General features: G+C 35.9%; 1 long non-coding RNA gene across 2 annotated transcripts; it reads right to left on the bottom strand.

Moving 5' to 3' along the window:
- Nucleotides 1-1126: 1126 nt before the first annotated feature.
- LOC121076522 lies at nucleotides 1127-24084 on the bottom strand. 2 transcript variants are annotated; one of them, XR_005823551.1, is made up of 5 exons: nucleotides 24008-24084; nucleotides 9430-9605; nucleotides 4259-4408; nucleotides 3251-3331; nucleotides 1127-2008 (listed from the first exon to the last, which is right to left on the bottom strand). It is a non-coding gene; the product is annotated as an uncharacterized LOC121076522 (long non-coding RNA). The 2 variants fall into 2 exon arrangements; XR_005823552.1 differs by lacking the exons at nucleotides 9430-9605; nucleotides 24008-24084 and adding an exon at nucleotides 5958-7849.
- Nucleotides 24085-24355: the final 271 nt, after the last annotated feature.

The following is a 24355-nucleotide window of genomic DNA, read 5'->3' as shown; positions in this document are numbered from 1 at the left end:
TCTTCATTTTATGCCCATGTGCACTAGTTCACATGTAAAAACTAGTGATCATGACAGTGAAAAAGGGATGCTGCATTTAAAGTACCTACTTAATCATTTCTCTGGTGACCTGAAATTTTAAACTCTCGAAGTTCTAAACATTCTGCTCAGTCTTTTTAGGATCCTTTTTTTTTTTTCAGTTGATTCTTTCAATTTTCATCAGAAACAAATACAATGGGAAGAGCCAGCTTTGCTGTCAGCCTGGCTAAAAAAGACTATTGAAGCAAGCTCTTCCCAGCAGCAATTACTCAGCGCAACAGACATGTTTTTACCTACAACTGAAGATCTACCAACCCTGCCCCAAGGGGAGAATAGCTACCCCACCTGTCAGCATGCAAGTATGTTTGGTATGTTTGGTCACATTCAATGGAAAACCTGTGAACCCACTTACAAGAAGATGAAGGTTTCTCATTACATTGAGAGGCATGTGTTTTCAAGAGATCAAAACAGTTGGCTAAAGAGATACTTTAATACTGGGAAACAAAATGTGCAAGGTTTTACACTTCTATAAAAGATACTAGGAACACCCAAGAAAACTTTTGTGAGCTCTGGTGCAATCTCAGTGGAGCCTCAGGCTGTTAACTCTCCCTCATCCAAAATGTAAATTTCGGGTGACAAAAGCTTCATTATTTTTAGATCACTTCATAATGTTCTGAGATAATTTCTCATAAATCCAGAATCATTAAACCATTTGAAAGCATTACTTGTGCTACATTAAAGAATATTTATTTTGTCATTATTGCTGTGTGCTTCAAATTTCCTGATATCCCAGGCTGCTAGGCTGGGATACTCTAGCAAGGCAGGAAGCGCTAAGAAAGTCTGCTGTACCAGGTCTGTGAAACCAAAGTCTTAAATATCTGGACTCATATAAAATTGTGGGATGCAAATGTAACCATGGAAGAAAACTGTTTAATAGTTTTTTCAACAAAGCTGTGTTACCAAGGTGTTGTATCTTTCTAGTTCGGGCAATGCAAGAGTTTACCCACCAGAACTGTGTGACCTGGCATACCAAACAAATAAGCTCGTGCCCTTTTTTTTTTTTAATAAATATTTTTGGGATTTATCCCCAGTAAAAGTGCATATTGGTTTCCATTCTTCTCCCTATTTTCCCCAGTAAAGATGACTGGGTACAGCAGTGGGGTAAGATAATTCATACTGTGCCTGCAACCATTAGTGTTTTTCGTACTTTAATACAGTAATCCTGCCTCCCAGATACTGCAAAGTTTTGTGAGTGTGTATACATAACCATCGCTATCAAAAGAATACAATGTAGTTTAGCTTTATAATATATATTTTCCATCCTATCCTGGACACCTAAATAATACAGTTATTTTAAAAGGTGTAAAATTACAGCCTTGTAGGCTGAATCTGTCTACAGAGGAAATGAAACAATCTATAATAGTCTAGACTAGATTTAACTTCCACATCATTGAAGCTCTATTTCTCTGCTGGTGCTGAAAATCAGGGGGATGGTTCAAACAGAGGTATGTTTTTCAACGAGAGCACTTAAGGATAAGCAATATCTATGAAAAATCATAGAGACACAAAACAGATTGCAATCTACTTCCTGTTTTAAGATGGACTGGCAAATTTCCAATTACAGAAACTTTTGCACTAGCAATGATTTGTTCTTATGCCTCCTGCCTTTTAAACAAGTGACACGTTATTTGTGATGACACTTAAGCATTACTTAAATTTGTGAATGAGCTAGCTATAATTGTGGTGGTCACAGAAAAGAAATAACCTAAAGAACTATACCTGAAAATGTGTACTGTCTATTTGCAATTACACCAAGAAAACAAACAGCATGTATCTGTAGGAAAATCAGGCAAGTAGTGTCCCATTCTGCTTCTTTTAGTATAATTACCTGACTGATTATCTTGATGTCAATTCTCCAGTTACATTTATGACTGACCACTCTAGAGGTTCTCTAGTGGCTACCATAGAAACAATAAGGCACGTTTGTATTCTGAAAAAAAAAAAAAGTGAAAATGAAAACTTACTTTTCAAGTGCTTGAAGGAAGGGACTGTCTTGACATTCTGTGTTTTCTGTAGCTAAGTCTGTTTAAAGAGTTCCTTGCCCCTCTTCTGGGGTTTGGTACAATGGTTTATACAGGTTGCATGATGAAATGAATCAAGGAACTGATCTGAGAGAAAATAAATAACCCTGAGAGAAAGGGTTATTTTTAACACTGATCCTTTCCTCAAACATAATCCCACAGACAGTAGTACTCTCAAGACCAAGGAGCATTCATGAGGATAGAGGTGCAAAGTGAGCAAGTGCTGTAAAACTGCCTTTGCCACTGAGAGAAAAAAAAGTGCCTCTGTGCTCCAAATTCCTGATTTTCAAAACATTTCTGTGGACTGACTGTGCACAATCAGATCTTACTTTGGAAATAAACAGACTGCTACTAAAACTAATTAGAACTTATGCAAAATAGTATATACATTAGTCATACGGGTTATGTTTTACATTGCATCTTACCAAAATGCTGTTAAAACCAGCCACTGTTTTTTTTTTTTTGTCCCCAACTCATCATTGTATTTACAGGCCTCAATCAGGTTGGTCCTTCACAATGTTTTTCATCTCTTATCCCAATATTTCCGGCCAGATGCCACTTCTTGCTCCTTGTTTATTTACATCAAAACTGTCTTTGACATTATCCCTTAAACGTAGAAAACCCTGCCCAAATTAATTAGCATTCAACTTAAAACTCACCTTCAAGACATGTTTTTACTTTGATGTTTACAGTAAACTGCCAATTAACAGTGGATAGGAAGACTGCAGACAGGGAATTTTGATACTGTAAACACTGTTTACTTCCAGCTTCAGGAAGTCTACTAGGTACGCAAATAACTAGTCTTATTGTTCTCTCCTCTTTCATATTTTTTTCCATTAAGTCGCTTTGCTACAGCTATTAAAATATACTAAATGAAACCTCCATGTGCTGTATTAATAGCTTCAGAAAGCTGACTATTGTTATGTCTTCTGTTTGATACTGTGGTTGTATTAAGTAATATCAGTGTGTCAAGAGCAAAGTTGCTTAATTTACATTTATATGCATGGTAGCACTGTGCACTAGTAACTCCCTATTTTTTTTTCAAGATCCATACTGATTTTTAATTAAATTTAATTAAATTTAGAAGCAAAATGTTTCTTTCTTTAAAGCTGTTACTGAGATATAATAAATTTTACTTTTATCTGCCTTACTTTGGAGAAGGAGTTGAGGGACCAAAGCCAGCTCTCTTACTTCAATCCTTTCCCCATATCCCAAGGGAAAAATTCAGTCATCTGTAAAACAGGAAAAGGAATGTAATAGACTAAACTGGATCAGATCAACTAAGATTCACCACAATAAACTAATCTAATTCTCTATTACACTGTTCAAGAATGAAAAAAATAGATAAAGCAATTACCAATCCCTGAATCCCTGAAAGCAGAAATGCAGTTTATTTCTAACTTCTGACATATTTTGTGTGTGTACACATACACACAAGCACTGGAAAAGGGCTGCTCCTTATCTTGTGAATGCATGCAGTTTTTACTGTTTTCAGGGGAATCTACAGATCTGCAGAGTATAGCATGTTAATGCATTAAAACTCTTTAAATGTCAACAGATCAAAACAATTTATTTAGTACTATCTTGGCAATGATTAACAATGGAAGCTTTACCTATGTACACTGGCCTAGAAAATACTGGCACAAAAAAAAAAAGCTAACTCTTTATGCTTTGTTATGTGAATACATAGCTCATTATGAGATTCTTTGGAATTCCGGTCTTGCTATGTCAGGGATATAAAGGGTATACATTTAAAAAGTCAATAGATATGAAAGCTTCCATAAAACAACAACAACAAAAGAACTTTTCCAAAAGCAGTTTTGTTATGGTCTACTCAGCAATAGGGAGAGAGACTAAAAACTTCATTATTACAGCAGTAGCTCACACAGTGTTAAAGGGTGATTCACAGTCAGTCACAAAGCCGATTCATTTTGTAGTTAGAAAGTCTTTTCCATCTGTGCATGATGTCATGCATTTATGAGGACAAAAGGCAAGAAAATAGACATACAAAATACTGAACAGAATTAATCAGCTCTGTGTCATAGGGTAGCCTCTGTTTTCAAATACTGTGTGAATCTGCTTTCATTTACAAGTTCAAGTTCTGACAGAAGGAAAATTTATGGTATAGCTTTACAAGACACAGGCTTAACAGTACTTACATTATTGCGCCACTGACTCAACAGTTCAAACTGATCCTTTTTATCCCTCTTCCAATATTTTATATCGTGAGCATCCTTCTTTTAGCACCAACATGATGAAGGTAGTGTAAAACAGTTGGTAGAATGGACTTGAAGGACTGAAAGATGCAACTAAAGAAACAAAGGAGAGAGGAAATGAGAATGGATGCAGGAGAATCAAGGTAAAAAAATTATAACTGACAGGAGAGAGATTTAAAGAGAACATGTGGATACAAAGAACAAGTATAATGAGAGTATCAGCAGAGTAGCATGATGTATGTAAGAAAGATAATCTAAAAGGAAAAGCAGCTGTTATAGAATCAGAAAGTCTTCACTCTACTTCTAGGTTCCTATTATGGTTCTAAGAAATCCTAAAGAGGGTATGTGATCCACTAGGTTCTCTGCCAGTAAAATCAGAAAGAGTACTTATCTGATAGGAAACATAGGAATATAAAAATCTATAAGTAACTTCCAGACCTATTAAGTTTCATGCAATGAAAATGAAATTTACACAATTGCTACCAAACGCATTTTCCCCTAAAGCCAGGCCACCATGTATTTGCTGTGCTGTGCTCCTGCTTGTCTTCCCTTCTAGCACTGGAAGAGAGATGCCTCTGTCACAGTCCTACCCTGAAACCCTCCAGCCTACAGTTCCATCACTTTCCCACAACATCTGAGCTGGAACACCTGTGCTACCTGATCAATGGCTTCAGGACATGCCGCTGTTTGTTGGAAGGGGTCTCCTGTTTATGGAAAAGAGCTGAGAAGTCTGATCTGTAAGATGCTACAGAGCTGGAGAAATTAAAATCCTTAGGTTGATGGAAGTGGCTTTTGAATCAGATATTTGACTAGACTGGTAACATCAGGAAAAAGTAAAATCTCTGACTCATCCTTTTTGACAGAGGTTACACAAATGAGAGAACAAGTTTGGCATATTAGGAAGAGTTCTCTCTTACTTTTCCTTAGGCTTTTTTCCTATTTGCTATTGATGTCTTGCTCTGTTACAACTTACTGCATTTTTATGGAAAAATAAGACTGAAAGAGTAAAAAAAAAAAAAAAAACAAATGAAAGAAAAATACAAATTAAACATTATACAGAACATAAGCAAATGTAGAGACAACTATGTTATCAAATAGTAAACAGTATTCACAGCAGAAAATTCAAATAGATGTAGCTGGAGCAACTGTAGAAGAATGCAAACACTGAGCAATTACATAGCCAGAAGTGGAATAATAATGAGAACAAAAGATACAAATGATGGAGTAGGAAGAACTATAAACAAAGTCACATAGCGAAAGAAAACATTAAAATGAGTACACAGTGAATGAGTTCAATATGAAAAAAGAAAAGAAAACAAAAAAGAAAAGCCCCAAATCTGGAAACATAGACAAGGAGTATTGAGAGGAGAAAATATCACCAGAAAGATGAGAGAGATGTCAAGTAGAAAAGATTAACAATGGAAAGAAAGTCATTGGGGTCCAGAGACTATTTTCCAGCTTGCTCTGGAGGTTGAATTTGGAACAGGGAAGATGAAGGTGGGGTATTTATACCACATAAAGTTGAACCTCTCATTTAAGAAGATAATTTGGAATGTTTATCTCCCCCCCTCTTTTTTGTTTTTTAATAAATAGTTAATAGTAGAATACAATCTTTCTCTTAGCTGCTTCAGGAGGTACTTACTTCTTTCTACAAGGTAAACAGGGAATCCAGACGTTGACAAGTGGCTGAGACACACTGACAGCTCTCGGAGGGAGGTCATCCAGTTCCATCCCCTCTTTCCAGCTTCTTTTACTTTTCTCCCACATTTTTCTGTATTGCATCTGGAGCTTATCTGATTGTTCTCAAGGTCAGGCAACTAAACTCAGTAACATTGCAAAAACATACACTTTTGGGTAAAACAGTTTCTGCTGTTTTATTCTGCTGTTCTGCAGTCAAATGAGTTCCAAGGGTGGCACAAGGTAAGTAGTGAGATCACACACAAGAGCACACAGAGTTATGGAAGGACAGGGAGGTAACAGAGAAGGCCTTTTTGTCAGTATTAAACTTTTAATTTAACCCAAAGCATCTCCTGAAGCCACAGTTTCATGACATAACCACCTCAGTTAAATACCCTAAGTTAGATGATGAGAACGGTGCCACTGCCCTTATGTACACTTATGTACACAGAAGAGGGACTATGAGGAGTCTTGCACACTTTTCAAAAAGGTAGCTTCAGATTCTCATGTCTTTTGTACCTATGTTAACCAATTCATCCCCCAAACGTTTGAGGAAAGTAACATTTGTAATGTCTTCAATTTCCAACCTCTCCTTTCCTATTTTGCTCCACAGCACTGCTGTTTTATGATAGTATCCAAAGTACTATATGCTTTGAAGAGGAAGACAGCATTAGATTTGCTTACCTGCGTTTTTTATTGCAAATCTAATTATGCCTGTTGGGTTTCATTTTTACCCTTAAAGATTTACATTATGCAAATCAATCAGAATCTCAGTTTTCAAATTTTTATTTCTCACTCATGTTCACCATATACTCTCTATATACTCTGTATATGTAAGTCAGTAAGGCTTTGTATAGTATTCAGACTAAATTTAGCCTAATTTCATTCTTAATTATTTCTCTTTCTACTATCCTGGCTGCTTGCACCTACTAAATTAAGTCTGAGCAAAAGGTGAAACAAGGCTTCTACTGCCTGTAGGTAGATGTACAAACAAGCCACTACAGGGTGAGCTAGGGTGTGAACACACAGCACATCACATGTTCTACAGAAACTGTCTGCAACCTGTTCTTTCTTTAGTTTATTTTGTGCTATTACTACACAAAAGGTGACTTTATGATAGTTTGTTAGCCAATATACACTTTACAACTTTTAAGCATCTTTAGATAATAAATGGATTTTTTTTAACTTCACTTTGTAAATATATGAATATTTCATTTATTTTAATCTTTTGTTAAAATTGCCAAATCCTCATCTCAAAAATTGAATCTTTTCAAGGAAAAGGAGTTATCTTCCACATTGCTTTTGACTGTCAACATATTCCTACTGGTATGGTAGTCAAAACTAGTCCTTGACAAAGGACACACATGCACAGGGCAATAGACTACAGGTGATGGAACTGTAGTAGATATCAAAAAAAAACATCAGGCAAAGTAAATACATCCTAGGAATATTCTTCCAAAACAACAAAAACAAAAGAAAACAAAACTTGGAACTAGTTTTCTGTTTAAAAACATTTTTACATTCTGGTTCCTCTGAAAACCTAAACATTGAACACATACTTAGTTTTAAGCTTTGGAATGGTCATATGAAAGCCAATAAGAGTAAATAGTGCATGCAACAGTTATGCAGGAACAAACTCATTGCACAATTACGGATTTTCCTTGCTTTTGTAACATACATATAGTTGGTAGGCTACATATGTATTTTATAGACTTACAACTTTGCTAAGAAGAATTTATTTATCCAGTGAAAAAACATGGCTCTGCATATGCACACTCTGTATATAGAGCAGTGTATGTGTACACATACAGATGTGTACATACAAACACAAACTTATTGATCGTTACTGTTATTTATTGTTACTTACTGGTTCTTTGTGCTACCTATTGTGTTCCTTGTGAGCAAAGGGTAAAATGACAATTCATTAACTCATTAAATCTTTGCTAAATATTTATCATCTTCCCTGTATTCTAGTGAATACATGAATGATGCAGGTTATAAAAGAACTAAGAGCCAGAGGCAATGAGATAGGTGTGTTACATAAAACTCAAAGCTGAGGGCTGTGTGTCATCTGCAGTATCCACCCAGTTCAACATACTGAGCAACAGGGTGAAAAATGGAGAGCTATGAAGGCATGAATAATACGTCAGCTAAATTAGCTTCCCACCATTTACTTATTTTTTTTCTAAATGTAATGATTCATACTAGGAAATTCAACTTGGAGACAATGCTTACAATCCTGAAGAAAGCTGTCTGTGATAAATACCTGAGACTAAGGTAATACCTAAGACAAATACCTTGTAATCTAAGCTGAGAAGGAAATCCATTATAGACAGATGTATAAAGAGATGCAGCCTTCGTGTTCTCTGGCTTTTCTGAAGTGTAAATTGCCCCAAATTAAACTAATCTACAAGAAAATCTGACCTGTACTACAGAGATTATTAGGTCTAAACAGAAAATACATACCTAACTTGAAATAGAATTTCAGAGGTTTGATACTAAAACAACACATCACGTTACAGCATACCAGAAAAGATGATTTCAGAAAGTAACAGTCAGGAATGATACAAAAAAGGTCATTGATATATTCTTAACTTTAAAAAACAAAGCTTGTATTTTTACTGAAAATCATTAGGCTTTAAAGTGCTTTTCTAATTTGTTACGTCTGAGTCTACAGTATTTGGAGAAAAGAACAAAAACCATCCCTTTTGTTCTACAGGCTTCTAAGACATCTTCATTTAGCCTCTGGGTTCATTTCTAAAAGGAGGGATTATACATGATGGACGTAAACATCTATTTATGTATAATCTTCTCTGTAAATGCAAGAAGTAATAACCTAGGATTCCACCCTATGCTCTGAGACATAATGAAATCAAATGTCTAAAGAGTAGCCGTTCACTCTGAAGAGTTCTTTTTAGTTGCTGTTTGAGATTGCTTTGTGACTATGTATTCGTTGCTATTGTTAAAACTTCATTAGAGACTTTTGCAATCAAAAGTTAAAATTTTTGCATTAATTAGGAATCATAGTTTTAGATGTGGAAAACTTTGTCTGTAAGGGCAATTTTTTATAGACTTAATATATACTTTATATACTTTTTTCATCCTAACTATACCCTGAGAAAATTTTAATTTTCAATTTTTAATGTATCACTTTAATGTAACTTTCGCCATTATTATTTTTCCCTTATTCTTGATCCAGCAAGCCGCATACAGAACCTTATTAAGTTTAATTCCATGTTAGCTTAAGCAGTCTACCTTCTTGACATAGCAACTCCATAAAAAGCCAGCAGTCTATTAACAGTAAAAGTTTTGAAATATTTTGCCTACCTGTGCTGTTGATACTTTTGCTTGACCTATACTTAACACATGGTAATATATTATTACGCTTTTCTAACTCTTACCCTGCTACTTCTGTAGCCTTAGGTACCTCCACTTACCTTCCATTTTCCTATCTTTAAAGTGGGAGTAATAATAGCACAGACTAGTATCACAAATAGCACAGCTTCTGTCAGTTGTATGGACGATTTTTGCCTGCATTCAGGTCATCAAGGCAGCACGTCTTCTTACTTTTGGCTTGTGTTTTGAGGCATGATGAAATTTCTGCAGAAACATCCTACGTTAAATACAGAACAGAACTCTTTGTCCAGAATCATCAGGAAATCATCTTTTAAAACTGGTCATAAAATTATAGCATCTTAAAACTCCTGCCACACCAGTTGTTTCTATGACCACCTGCAGCCCTGGTTTCCACAGGCCAGTTATAAATTGAGTAGAGAGGTATTTCTTTACTTTCACTGCCTTTTTTAGTATGATATCCCCCTATTTTCTTTTTGATAGAATGGATTGTCCCGAGTTCTAATTCTTACAGCTGTAAAGATGGAAATTTTCCATTTCCCAAGCCTCTTTTTATACAGGTTAAAATCCTTCTTCCTTATAGGAAAAAATATTATGGTTGTAAGGGATTATTTGGTATCACGTAAGCGTTAATTACACATCCTGAGTTAGTGTTTAAACCACATATTTTAGAGACAGATAATTAACTGTTTGAAGCAGTTATGGTATTATAGAAAAGAGATAAATCTTTAGGTTTTCCTGTCATTGAATTCTTTAGTAATTACTATTCCTTTAACAGATCTCTTTGAAGAACTGGGTAAACTATAATGTTAATCAAAATATGGGAAGTTGCTACTTAAGAGGCTAATCTTTTATCTTCTGATTCAGACAAATCAAATCGGTTTCCCCCCCCCGCCTTTTTTTTTTGTGGCCCACTTTACAAGAAAATGATGAACTCAGGCATGTTTCTACACCACAGTTGGAGCCTATAGCCAGGGATCAGAGACACCATTGTACTTATCCTCAACCAAGAATGATGGTGAGCTATTTTGCATGTGGAAAAGGGGAGAAGTTAAAAGAAAAAGTAGTAGTTTGGGCTAAAGCAGCAAAGGTGAAAAATAAGCCTATTTTTACATTTAGCCTACAAGTATGGAAATTCACTTACCCAACTTAAACCTTTGCATAAAAAGCAATTGATGATAAACAAGTATTAATCAATGAATAATTTGAATTATTCTGTGTTTGTTCTTTGGTGTTTTAACTATTGCTGAGAATCAATCAGGAGTGCACTTACAGCCCTTAATGACCTTAATTAGCCCAACCTGAGAGCTCAAGCCCACAGGCCCAGAGGTCCATATAAACTCAGGCTTGGTCATGAATTCTTAGAGCTTGAGCTCTAACTTGGGACTTGTTGGGTTGCTTGTTTCCAGGTTTGTTTGTGCTTGGCCATGTAACTTGTTGATCTGGGCTCTGACTTGGGGCCTGACTACCTTGGCCCTGACTAATCACTACAATCCTGCTGCATGATTGTTGGGCTGTATTTGACCCTGGTTACTCTTGGTAGACCCCACCCTGAACGTTATGTGCAAGCTAACTTTCCAGCTTGGCCCTCGGACTGACCCTGTTTATGTAACAGTGAACTACAGGAGCATTGAGTGAATCTACAGAGACAGAAAATCTCAATTTTATATCTTACTTTGGCTTTCACGGTACAGGTGAATTAAGTTGCCTAATATAAAATGGTAGTAATGCTATTTCTTTAGTGTAATGTACAGTGCAAGTCTTGGGCTGATCTAAATATTTAAGGAAAGACATGGGTAGAACCCTTCAATTTATGACTTCTTCTTCCTCAAAGTGCTTAGAAGTTCTTTAGCAAAACCTGTTTCTTCTGATTCTGATCTTTTTAAGAGAAGGATCAGTCAATTAGTGCAATGCTATTCAATGTGACAAGTGTAAGAGGATTAAGCTGAGCCTTGTTCATAGAGACTCTAAAAGCATTACATACAGAAACTAAACATTGCAACAAAGAAAAAAAGGAATTTGGAACCAAATCTTTGTTTTCCACTTCATTCTTAGTGCTTCTTCTTTCTTCTTAAAGGTGAAATTTTTGTGGTTTTCTTATTGCGGGTATGTTCAAGACTGCAAAAACTGTTCCTACATTTATCACAATGAACTCAAGACCTTCTGAAACTTCTTGGGAACATCTCAGAATAACAAAAAACACTAGAAGTCAATACACTCACTTGGGATGAAATGTGAGCTACTCAAGTTCAAGTGTCAGGATCTAGCTCAACATGCTTAATAATGGTTTTGTTGAAAATAAGTTGTTTTCAACATTGTTTTTTCAAAATAGCATTTTTTGAGGAAATTGTATTCTGTCAAAAATTCTCAGGCAACTTAACTTGTTCAATGCTTAAAATAAATAAACGTGGGCTTGGGTTCCTGAAAGAGTAAGAGAAGAAACAACTCGATCACTCAGAAATGAATGGGACTTGGATGCTTAATATACTGTTGTGCTTTCTGTGAGCCTTTCTGCCTCAAAGACTTGAGTTGCAAAATATGGTTCATAACTGAAACAATTGGCAAAGTACCTAACTAGTTCTTTCAGTGACTTTATGAGTATTGAAATTAGGCCCAACTTTCAAAACGAGAGCCACATGGTGGCAGGAGAGAACAAGGGATGTAAGAAGATTACTGTGACAAATGCTTCCTTCAGTTTTAACTACGTAATACTTCTCAGTTCTATAGCACCACTGAAGGTTCATGGCTATATTTTAAAATCAAATGGACATAAACGTAATTCACTAGTTACAACGTTTTAAAAATGGCCACAGCTTTGAAGTTTCCAATATTACTCACTGAACTCAATAGGGAATTCTACAGTGAATGTTAATATTGCAATAACAGCTTAAGTTATGTAGTATAGTTAGGATATGAAACCTGCAAGATGTTTGTAGATTGTCTGTATTGCATCCCCTTATCATAACACGAAGTGTCTAAGACTAGAAGTGATTTTCTGATAGCTCTTTTCCTATTGCTACTCTTCTGGTGGCATACCTAGCGTGCTACTGAGTGATATGACTGGCCAGAAATGGTAGTTCAAATTCATAATTCTCTGAAAGAAATATTTAGCCCTTCAATTTTTTGTGTAATGTGTTACATCGTGAACATGTCTGCTATTCAAATAAATAAAAATCTAGAACTTTCACTTTAAGTTCTACTAAGAACAGTCCAAACTACTAATCCTCTGGTTTAAGACCATCTAGGCATGTTACTTCATGGACATCCATAATTACAATACATTAATGTTTCTGGATATCTCAATGAAGTTAACACAATTATCTAGCTAATTGCCAATGGTAACAGTGATGTATTTAGTTGTAAGCTTTGTTAGTATTTACATAACTGCAGCCCAAACTGGGGTGTGACCAGTCACTTTTCCAATCAAGATGCAGTTCAGGCAGCTGACTTCTATTAAATAAAGAGTATTGTAAATTTTGAAGTTCTGGAAGAGTATAATCTTACTAACTCTTACAGAGTTGTGACTGTTTAATCTATACTGGAAGACCTTATAGTATCCTTTGCATTAATTCTATCACTTAAATCACTTAAACTTTGCATATTCCATAAAAATAACTTTCTTTCAGTCTGAATCTTTAATTTATTTTAACCTAAATGAATAGAGTTAAAAATATTGAATTCTTACTAAAAACCACCAGCATGACTTTTAAAATAACTGATTTAAGGCAAAAAAAGACATGAAGTAATCAAACAGGATATGGAGTCTATTATCTCTAAACCTATCAGTACAAGAATTCTTAGTACTTTTCTTAGCAATAGTGTTGTAAAGTTTCTGAAATCTTAGAGGCCATCATTGCAGCCCTGGTCACACTCAAATCTTCATGCTAACAGGAGCAGCACAAGCTACTCATTCCCTCAGAAGACACGGTTATGACTTCAAACTGTATTTTATTGGGATATTTTTCTTTAACCTATTAACAAACAGTGGAGCTCAAACAGGTATTTTCTGATAATGCACAATTTTAGTGATTAATTGAACTGACAAACATTTACGAAAACCTGAAACTGCCTTACAATGTTTATTTCAATTCCTTCTCTATTCTTGCTGTGCACTCTTGAACTTCTCAATTTCATTCTAAGACCACATGCTTCTTTATAATCCAAATTGACTTATTTCTCTTGTTCTCCCACTCCAATCAATTATAAACCTTCACTTATTCTTCCCCCCTTCCTCATACATGCAGGAAAAGGAGTCCTACAAGAGCTGTAGGATAGAAAGCCAGAGAAAAACTTCACCACTGTTAATATTCTCTAATTCTGTATCTTCTAAAGTATTTACTATTGATCAGACAGTTTCCTGAATGTGAGAACATTTGCACACCTATGTAGTCTCCATGCCATCTGTTAGCTTCCAGGTTTCTTAATTCCTTTCACTCCAGACCTGCATACAATTCCTTCTCTTTTAGTCCTGTTAATAGTAATCCTAATAGAGATCCATAACTGCACTCTCATCTGTCTTTCAGATGTCTCTTAATTTTTGCTCTACTTCTTTCTTCCCAGTCAGTGTTCTGCCGATTTCATTAAAGAAACAATTTTGTTTCTTTAGTACAATGAAGTTGCCTGATTTCTACCTGAATACAAGGATCTTTGATTTCTTGTGTCACCTCTTAAATTGAGTTGCCTCTGAATATCCACAAAGCTCCACTGTTTTAATGCAGGCCTCTATAACTATTTTACCATAATGCTTAGAAAAAACCTTTTGATGTCAGCAGGCAATAAAAGTAAGACTTTTATTAGACTGATTAGACTGTTTATTAGACTGTTAGACTGATATTTTCCTTTGTTATTTTTTTACCCTTATTGTATATTGGCTATGCATGAATTAAAAATGCTTCACTGTCTCCTTCAATTCTGCTAATACATAATGAATTCCCTTTATGCAGCACAATCCTACTGCAGTATAAGTAATAAATTCCTGCTGCATGCCCATGGAATGTTTACACCAAGTTTCAGGCTGGGTAAGACTTTCAAGTTAGGGATTAATGTTAAAAGCTTGTTAATTTTGACAAACAAATGAGAAACTCAAAGCATCTGGAATCTTTTTGTGCCTCCCAGCACACAATGTTCTGAGCAGTGTTGCATTGATTCCACATAATGTTCCCTGTACCTCAGGGTAATTTGAGGTGATTTGACTCAGGTGACTGAAGTGGCCCTCTCTTAGCACAGCCTTCCCCCTTGCTGTGTCATGAGAAATAGCTGGATGCTGAAACCACAGAGACAGACTTCATAAACACAGAATTGGGAAGTAAGAAAACAATGAGGAACTCAAGTGAGATGAAACCTCATTTTTCACAGATGGAACCAGAACTGTCTGAGTATTGCAAGATTTTACCAGTACTCCAGCTATACTTGGAGACTACTCCAAGTCACTGCTTTGAACGATCTTAAGCAATCAAGAAAAGCATTTTCTATCAAGTTTCCAATATAATCTTCAGCATTGATATGTAATGTAGTTGACAGGAGTCATGAGGTATCACTATCATAAGATGCAGCGTTTCAGACCAAATCTATGCCAGGTCTTAGGTTTGGCTGGGATTCAGTGTTTTAGGAGACAAGAATATCCAATGTCTGCTGACTGAATGGGCCTGTTGGAATCCCTGTAGTTCTGTGATAGCGCATGTTAGCATAGATGGAGTGATAAATGTTGCTGCATTGACAGGCCAGTTGTGTATCTGTTAAAGAAAGAAGCAGTCAGCCAGGTCATCACCTTATACATCTACATCGACTCATGGATCTAGTTACAGCATTCTATTTAGAACTGTCTTACCTAATCATCTCCCTAGAATGCATTTACTGATCTGGGGATGTTACTTGTTCCCTTTTTAAGATTTACAGATGCTGTGGAGGATGCAACTTGAGCAATAAAGTTCACTTGTGTGAGTGACAAGTAAAAAAAAATGAACAAACAAACAAACAAAACAACCACCCTAACCCATTATTCCATACCCGTTGATTAAAAAAACAAGCCCACAGCAGTAGATAGTGCTGTGATCTCCTTGTAGTTTGTCCTGGGTAAGGCATAGTTGGCATAAGGCATTTAATATGCAGTGAATGCTCCTGGAAGGCTTATTTAAGAGAAAACGGCACCTAAAGAAATGACTTCATTCATGAGACAGACGATGCACACACACAAATGACTAAAGGGTTTAGCCTGTTTCCTAAGACCGATGATAGCTAGATGTAGGACAGACTGACAGAAAATTCCAGTCAAGTAGCTTGTACTGAAGCTTGTCTGGGCCTTTTCCCATCTCTAAGTTGCAAAGTGCTTGGTTTCTCATGGCCTAGGACTCTAGCTCAGTTACATTATTTGTGTGCTTATTACCTATCTATCTGTTCGGTGCTATTATGGAATAATGAGTGACTGTTATTTCAAGAACATATTCGGAAATACAGCTTTCCTTTTTTATACAGTAGTTAACTAAAGTTATTGTTTTTATTGTGAGATACTGTTACTTTGCTATATTTAATATGCTAACAGCAATTAAGGAGTCATTATTAGGGTGAAAAAGTAGTGAGTGGGTGGGGTATAGTGCTAAGGGATTTCATCTGCTTCTTACTCTGCTGTAAACAAGGTCTTGCTAAGGTTTTCTTTCCTTTTACCTCAGTGAAGGAGCCCTATTGATGAGAAGTCCTCTGTAGTGGGGACTTTCCTTCTACTGAGAAGAAGAAAAGACTTTCATAACAAGCAGGAATAACAAATACTTATGCAAAATTTCAAGAAATATTCTAATATTAGCAGGTAAGGATTTTTACTTCCCTGTCTTTATTCCAGTTTACAAACTGAAGTAATACAGCTCAAATATCCTTGGTTGTTATGTAACCAGTTCTTGAAAATGAAGTTCTAGTTAGTCTCTTGTATTTTCTTTGTAAATATGAGTTACAATAGCTATCAGCAACTGTTCAAAACACAATGTACAGGATATTACAATAATAATATAGTAAGTCTTAGTAATCAGTAGTTATATTCATCTTATTGCAAATCATTGATTTAAAAATAAGCAAAAGTAAGTATAAAAATGTCAAGCATGATTGAAATTAAAAAAAAAAGCACACACAAAAAACCAATAAAGCTTCAAAAGCAAACACTTGGTGCCATGCAGTTTTTTCACAGGGAGTTTGCATGCATTCACAAAACTAAAACAAGTTCCTTGCAAGCCCTAAGTTTTTTGTTTCTTAAAAGCGAAATACACTATTCTAGAAGAGAAGATAAAATAATGCTTTTATGTGCAAGATGAAATTCTTAAGATATTAGGCACTTTGTACTGCTCCCATAACTTTCTCACAGGTTACAAAAATATCAAGGATCTCTACTTCCCTTCCCCTGGGATCTGATCCAATTCATCCATAATTTAATAGACATCTTGGGAGCTTAACTAAATCAGACTTTTTGAGGATACTCACAGTATGTATATTTGATATATCAGTAGTTGCCACTAACATATGCAATATATTTGAAATCAAATATAGCATGAGGTCTCTATTTGTCATAAACCACAGAATTCTTGTACCTTTTTCTGAAAAGGCATGTCACACTTCATATTTTACTGAAGATCCATTAGCATAAGATACTTCAGTAAATGAGTTTGTGTAAACAATTCTTGCTATTCTCAAATCTAAACAAAGTCCTGAATAAAAATAGTTTTGTTTTCCATCTACACAAAAGTTTTTATGTGCTGTAAATATTCTTAAAATCCATTCATATCCATATCAAGAATCTAAGCATGCTCATTTAGAACTTTGGATTATATTTATGGATTTTTTGAGCATTTCAAATCTTCTTCCAGACAAACTTTTTAAGTTTTAAATTTCCAAATCTTGTTTTCCACATAAATGCCTTTTCTAGAAATCACAAATAATTGTAATGGAAAATAAAAATTATGTATTCCTTATACTTTAAGCTTCTAGCCATCTTGCTTCTCAGCACCGGTGAAACTGATTTTGTGACGTGGATACCAGGTTAGGAACCAAACAAGGTTGTCACTGCCAATTCTTTTGTAATACACACAACCTGAATTGTCTCTAGCATCCCCTGGACTACCTGGAAAACAAAACTGACTACTAGGTGAAAGGACTGCTGAATGAATACCCCAGAAACCCATTGCTCACGAAGTCTATGCTCTTTGTTAGAGATTCTCTGTGCCTGCTATAATAGTTTCTTGCTTGGTTACAGAAGAAATCTTTTTCTTGTCTTCCTCTGTTACAGTCTGACTCAACTGTTCAAACAGCTTTGATATCTTGGCAAATCTCAGGTGATTCTGGAATTTTCGTGCAGCAAAAGCATAAAGTAGAGGGTTAATACAGCTACTGATAAATACAAGTGCTCCGGAGACGTACTCTCCTTTGTCTATAATTTTTTCCAGTGCTGAATATATTTCATTAGAGTCTTCTATCTGAACTGAAATAATATCTAGGATGTTAAAGAGATGATGTGGGAACCAGCATAAAATGAATGCCACCACTATGCTGGTAATGAGCCGTTCTGATCGCTGCTTTGATTGGTAAGTCATTTGTCTTATTCTTTTTGCAACACACACATAGCAAGTGCATATAATTAAAAAAGGAACTACAAAACCTGCAAGAGTCTCCAGCAAAAGATATGACACTTTCTGTCCAGTAGTAGAGTAGTTGCGACATGTGCACTGTAGTCCACCGTTGATTTCATCGGTCTCTTGGAATGGAATAATAGTAACGCCAAAAGCAATGGACAGGAACCAAATGAGGAACATGATTACAAAAATATTTTCTTTTGTTTTGTACCTCTGCATTGTGAAAGGGTAAAACACAGCCATTAGTCTCTCCAAGCTCAGTGCTGTAATTAGAAATATACTAGCATACATGCTGCAGTAAATCATGAAGACCAGTATTTTGCAGAACACGATTCCAAAAACCCATGAGTCAGCAAAGGAGTAAATCCAGATTGGCAAAGTGATCAGTATGAGGATATCTGCAATGGCCAGGTTCAAGATCAGCAGGACTGAAGGAGATACTTGCTTCATTTTTGTACAAACAGTCCAGATGACAATGCAATTTCCAGGGGTCCCAATAATAAATGACAAGCTCAGTATCATGCAGACTACCAACTTCACAGCATTCCATGTCAAGTCGGTGCTGACTTCCTCAGCTTCACGCATTCCAGAAATTTTTCAGTTCTTTTCAGGTGCTAATATCCTTGGCGCTTTGCACTCTGAAAGTTTTGATTCTGAAACTGTCAGCAAACAACTTGAGAGAAACTTCCCTAACTGATATTCTGTAGACTTGTATGGCATGTGACCTCACATCCTAATGCTCACAAACGTCTGACCGCATGTGTTCCTCCTGTTGTTTAGGAAAACAGTATGTCTTTTTGCATGCAGAGCACAAATAAAAATAGTGTTGTCCCTGACTTTGCTCTTAATTATATATGCATCACAGCAGATTTTAGAGCGTGGAGGTGGTCTTTCAAAAGTCTCCCTATTTTAAGAAGCCTGCTACTTGGTTAAAGCTACTGGTCTAACCAATAGCTATGAGGAGGAAAAAAATTGTCCTTTTGCTACTTTACTTTTGTTTCTGTGAAAATGTCAACATTCTGTTTTAAGACAAAAAGACTGAAGGGTGGCAGATAAACCAAAAATGTGCATTAAATGTTTGACATGAAATAGCATTCTAGAGCATGAAACATTATTATACTCTCTACCTTCATGTAATCATTTTTCTTTTAATTCAGCAGAAAACAGTTGATCTTGATCATGCTTTAGAAGTACGCTGACATAGAGGAAATCAGCTTTTGTAGTGAGATTGTACCAGTACAATGAAGTGGGATGGAGTTGTAATTCTAATCATAGAATCATTAAGGTTGGAAAAGACCTTCATGATCATCTGGTCCAACCATCACCCTACTACCAATGTCACTCAGTGCTCTGGGAAAACGCAGTTCTTTAGCTAAACAACCACCATCAGAATAGTCTGGGTGTAATGTTAGGAGGAAATGGTCTGTGTCTAAGAAAATATATGATTAGGTTGTCCTACTGTGCCAGCAATGGGATATGACTTTATCTCCTAGGAAACTTGGTAGTTAGTACAGTATTCAAATCCTGTGTGAATCAAAAGTTCTTAAAATAAATAAATAAATAAATAAATCTTTGTCTGGCCACAGATTATGGAAGTACTGTCTTACTCGAGTGTCAGAACATCTTATTTTTAAGTCTGGTTCCAAATAATTAAAGGAGGAACCAAAACAGCAGCACCAACAAAAATGGGCAAGAGTCACAGAAGTGAAACTAGAAGAGTATTTTATGTAAAATAAACACAGAAAAAATGAATTATGCATAGCACAATCTATTAAATTTTAAATTGTGATACAGATTATTTCATTAAATGTTGAGGTAGATTTTTACAAACCTGGCAAATGTAGTGCATAACATTAAGAAGTATCTTCCAAAATGGGAAAAGTATTGCAACACCTCCTCCCAACCCCAAATCGGCTTAGCCGTTTTTGATCTCGTAAGAGTATAATGAGATCAACTGCAAATCCAGAATAACTCCACTGAAGTCAAGAATATTTTTTTCAAAATGCTCTTTGTGTAATTGATATTTTAATTTGGGTTTCATCATATGATTCCAGTTCCTTTTATTTTTTACTGCATTTAGTACCAATTGGGTAGGGAAAAACCCAAATCAATTGTGTATATTCTAAAGGGAATTTCTGAAAATCCACTAATAAAAGGAAGTGGTGGGCAATGTCTCTTCTTCTAATGAAATCACCTTCGTACACATGATTTGCCCAGAAGTAACTTTGGGAGGGCTTTTTATTTACTTATTGCCAGTGGTATATCCAGACTGAAATACATTGCAGATACTTAAAAAAAAAAATCAAGGAGAGATGCTCAGTACCTCTGTAAGATTTTCTTCTTCAAAACTTTATTTTTGGTGGCAAAAAGCAATTGTCTATAAAAATAGATTGGTATCAGAATTGGTATCGTTCTAATCCAGTGACATATGGATCTGGGTGTACTTTGAAGCACCTGTCCTTATATTTTTCAGAAACATATTTCCCCCACTTCAGTTGAAGCTTGCTTGCCAGATGGTCTCTGCCTCAGGCTGTATCTTTCATTTAAACAAGAAACCAGATGAATCTCAGCATTGCAGGAATAGCCTGGGATTTCTCTTTCCAAACAGATCCCAGACAGGTGTTGAAATGCTGAGATTGCCTGAGTAACATTCTGAAGACAGGCTTTTAGATTTAATAATAAAGGTATTGGAGATAACATTAGCTAAGGACTGTGTTTTTGAAGCGCTCTATGTGGTTGTTGGGTCACTACAAAAAGTTCAGACTCATTTTAGGACGTCTTTAATGATCTCTAAAAGTGACTGCTATTTGTTGAATTTACCCTAGCAGGACACAAACTTTATGGGAAATTTAACAGGTATTTCCATTAGCAATGTAGTATGTTCAATAACATGCTGAACACAACAGTGATTAAACAAGTCAGTATCTCAGTCATTCTAGTGACCAAGTGTGGTAGAGTTTTTAATGTATAAACACGCCGCTGGACTTCTGCCCTCATAAACACTGGTCTAATTGTATTAACAGTAGTGAAGTTAGGCTGCATTTCTGTGTTTAAAAGATAAAAGTCTAAATAAGTTTTGTGTACATGCATATTATATATGCTTTCCATATGTAATGCAATAGTGCAGTCATGAACATGAGAAACTTTCTGTTAAGTGTGTTACCCTTAGATTGGCATATAATTTCTGAAAACATTCAAAAATTGAGAAAGTCTGTGCTATTGCTAAGAAACATTCTGAATTTAATTTGTTGTGGTTTAAGTACAAGGGAGGTGTTTCATTTGCCCACGTTATGTTTCTTCACACACATGAGCTTCCCTCTGGTGGATAGTCTGTAGTTTGCACCACCACTGGGCATTTTTAGACAGCTAATGTGTTTGAGCTGCTATGCTGAAATGATAATTGATACTTCCAGCTTTTGCATACTTATACTAAGAATCAGAATTTCACTCCAAGGTGCTGAGTCTTTGGGTTAACATCCTCTGCTCTAAGCACATCCACTCTTCCATGCATTAAGAGCATGTCTGTAACAATTTACAGAATAGCTGATGCGTGGGAAATACGTATTATGCATAACTTGTATGAAGAACAGTCCCAAAAATGCTTTTAAAATTCTTTCCAACTGTTGTCTTCAGAAAGATCCACTGGATGTTTGGCTATAAAGCAATTGCTGGTGAAAGAATAGCAAGTATCATGTTTCTGCTGAGAGGCTGGAAACCAATGTCAGCAACCTTGTTTGCCTGATGATTCTGAAGGAAGTTCCTAGTCTAAACCCTTTTGTTCTTCAGCCACTGAAAGAAGATAGCATTTGCAGGATAGATACAGCTGTCCTACAACAAATGCAGTTCAATGGTGTTATAAATGACAGTGTAAAAGTCACATGACACCTTGATCAGAAAATTACGGGCTACTCCATTCTCTAAGCTAGGGTAAATTGATGTGGTTTGCCAGTGTAAAGTTGATCTACATGTTGCTTTCCTGATTACAGGAGGGTCTCCTATATAAATGGGATCCTATGGTGCGCAGCATGTTTCCACTCTGTAATTACTATAAAGGAAAGCGTAATGCAGGAAAAGACACTTATTAAACATTTCTAAGCTCTTGCAAACAGCGTTTGCAATAGCAGTCCATGATGCAGCAAGTACAAACGAGAACACACTCAGTGCTTCTTCATCACCAGGCAAAATACCTTAATGAAGAGCTACCCTGGGATCAGCTCCAGAATGTAATGAAAGATGTGTACCTTGCACTATAAATAGAGAATTTGTAACATTTTGTGCTGTGTTGTTAACTGGTCTTCTAATAATGATATTACAAAATGATAACTCCTACCCAGCTCAGTAGCAAATAACAATGGTTTAATACAACTGGCCAGAGAAAAGAATTCCTGTGCATTGCATTCAGGAAAACTGCTGTAGAGCTCATGATAAGAGGAGTGGTTATAGAGGCACACTGTATGTGCATTCACACATGCTTACATATTAGTACCTTTCTTACTGTAACAGAACAATCATGAACAATCTGAATATGTTGCCAGCGATTGTGAAACTATCAGATTAAATGCTGAAATATTAACCTTGTACAACCAGACATACTAGGCTCATGAGAGTAGAGGCCCTAATTAAGGAGGTAGTGAGGGTCTATATTTATAAGTCTGAATACAAGCAGAAATATGAATAACAATTATGTAGAGATTTTGGAAAAACTTAGAGTATCTTTTCTCAATATTATGAATGTATATTCTTTAATTTTCTATTATTCAGAGTACAAGCTCTCAAACAGTAAAAGTATGGTTTTGCTATACTCAAAGGTAAGACTTTGATCTGTGTTTACATCAGCAGTCACTAAGTTGCTATGTATGTAAAATGTTGCTATCCAAAATCCTTATCTATCTGAGCATATATAGCACCACAATTGCTACTGAGTAAATCAAATGCAAATGCATTGTTTACACACTCCTCCTTTTACGAGTAATAAATTACCGATGACAAATACTGCTTAGATGACTTGCTACCAAAAGTTACTTGATTTTTCTCTATCTAAATGTACTGTAATTTCTACCTTGTTTGGGGTTTCATGTAAATGTTGTATTACTGTAGCATTCGTGTCTCTGAAATTCAGCAATGCAATTAAAGTCCCCAGATCATCTTAGTTGATTGAAAAAATGCCATATTTTGTGCCGTACATGTGCTGCAGCAACAGACGGTAGCTGTTGTTCTGCATGCAGGCTAGGTATATATTATTTCCTACAGTATACTCTTTTGTAAAGGGATCTGTCCATGTAGTTAGGTATTTTCAACAGAGGGTGGCATTGAAGAACCATTTATTGTTTCATTGCCTAATACTGCAGATGCGGAGGGTGTAGCCAGTGTCTGTAAACAGGGCAGACAATGTACAAGTTCAAGCCTGAGACCTGTAAAACTGACTCTGGCATGAAAAGGTTAGATGATTGCAACTTAAATTTCAATACTGTAGATAACATTTTCTAGATAAGCTTCCTAGTTGTTTCTATCTTGCAGATGTTTTTTCTATATATTCTTAAAATTCTAGCTCTTAGTGCTGTTTTGAACTACATGACCATTTCCAATTGTGTAATATGTAACTAACACAAGGTCAGCCCTGCCATGAAAATAACTTGGCATCTTATTTAATTTTCTATGTCTCTGAAGCAACAAACTTGGAAAGTTTAGCAATGATTCAAACAATACTGTCTTTAGTGTAATTTACATTAGCGTGTTCCTTGTCTTTTTGAAAAGCAGTCCAAACTGTTCTCTCATGTTGTGAAACAACCCTGCTCAGCAGATCTGAACAGCTTAAGAGCTTTAACTCCTTTAATACATTAAGCGTTGAGCCATTACCATGAGCCATTTTGTGATACAAAGCCCTGGTTTTGTGGCCTTTTGTCAGGAATCTGGTCAACTGTGCTGAAAGTATAAAGACTGTACTCATTTTACGAGAAACACAATAATTTTCTCCTGCCCTGTAGCAGCTGCCATAGGTGTGTTAGACACTTGTAGAGCAATATGTAAGCCCTAAGTCACTTAGTAATTAACATACCTGGCATGTTGTTCTGCATGGCCAGAGAGAAGCTAGCGCATTGTACTGTGCTACTGTTCAGAATGATCTTGTCCAAGCATTCTTATTCTGAAATAAAAAGCAGCAAGGATTGATTCTGAGATGCTACACACAGCTACAGTTACAGCTATTTACTGACCTTACACATCATATATTGAATGGAAAACATGTAAAATATGCCATGTTTAGGCACTGGCAACTTGCTATCATTCTGCAATGTTATCTATTGCCCCTATAGGACTTTCATTTAATATTAGAAATGTCTGTGAATAATGATGGCTTTTCCAGTGTTTTCACTGGCAGAAAATGCTGGCGTGCTGGCACTTACAA

The sequence above is a fragment of the Cygnus olor genome, chromosome 12 (assembly GCF_009769625.2).
Source record: "Cygnus olor isolate bCygOlo1 chromosome 12, bCygOlo1.pri.v2, whole genome shotgun sequence".
NCBI classification, from domain to species: Eukaryota; Metazoa; Chordata; class Aves; order Anseriformes; family Anatidae; genus Cygnus; species Cygnus olor.
This window is presented reverse-complemented; position numbering and strand designations above follow the sequence as displayed.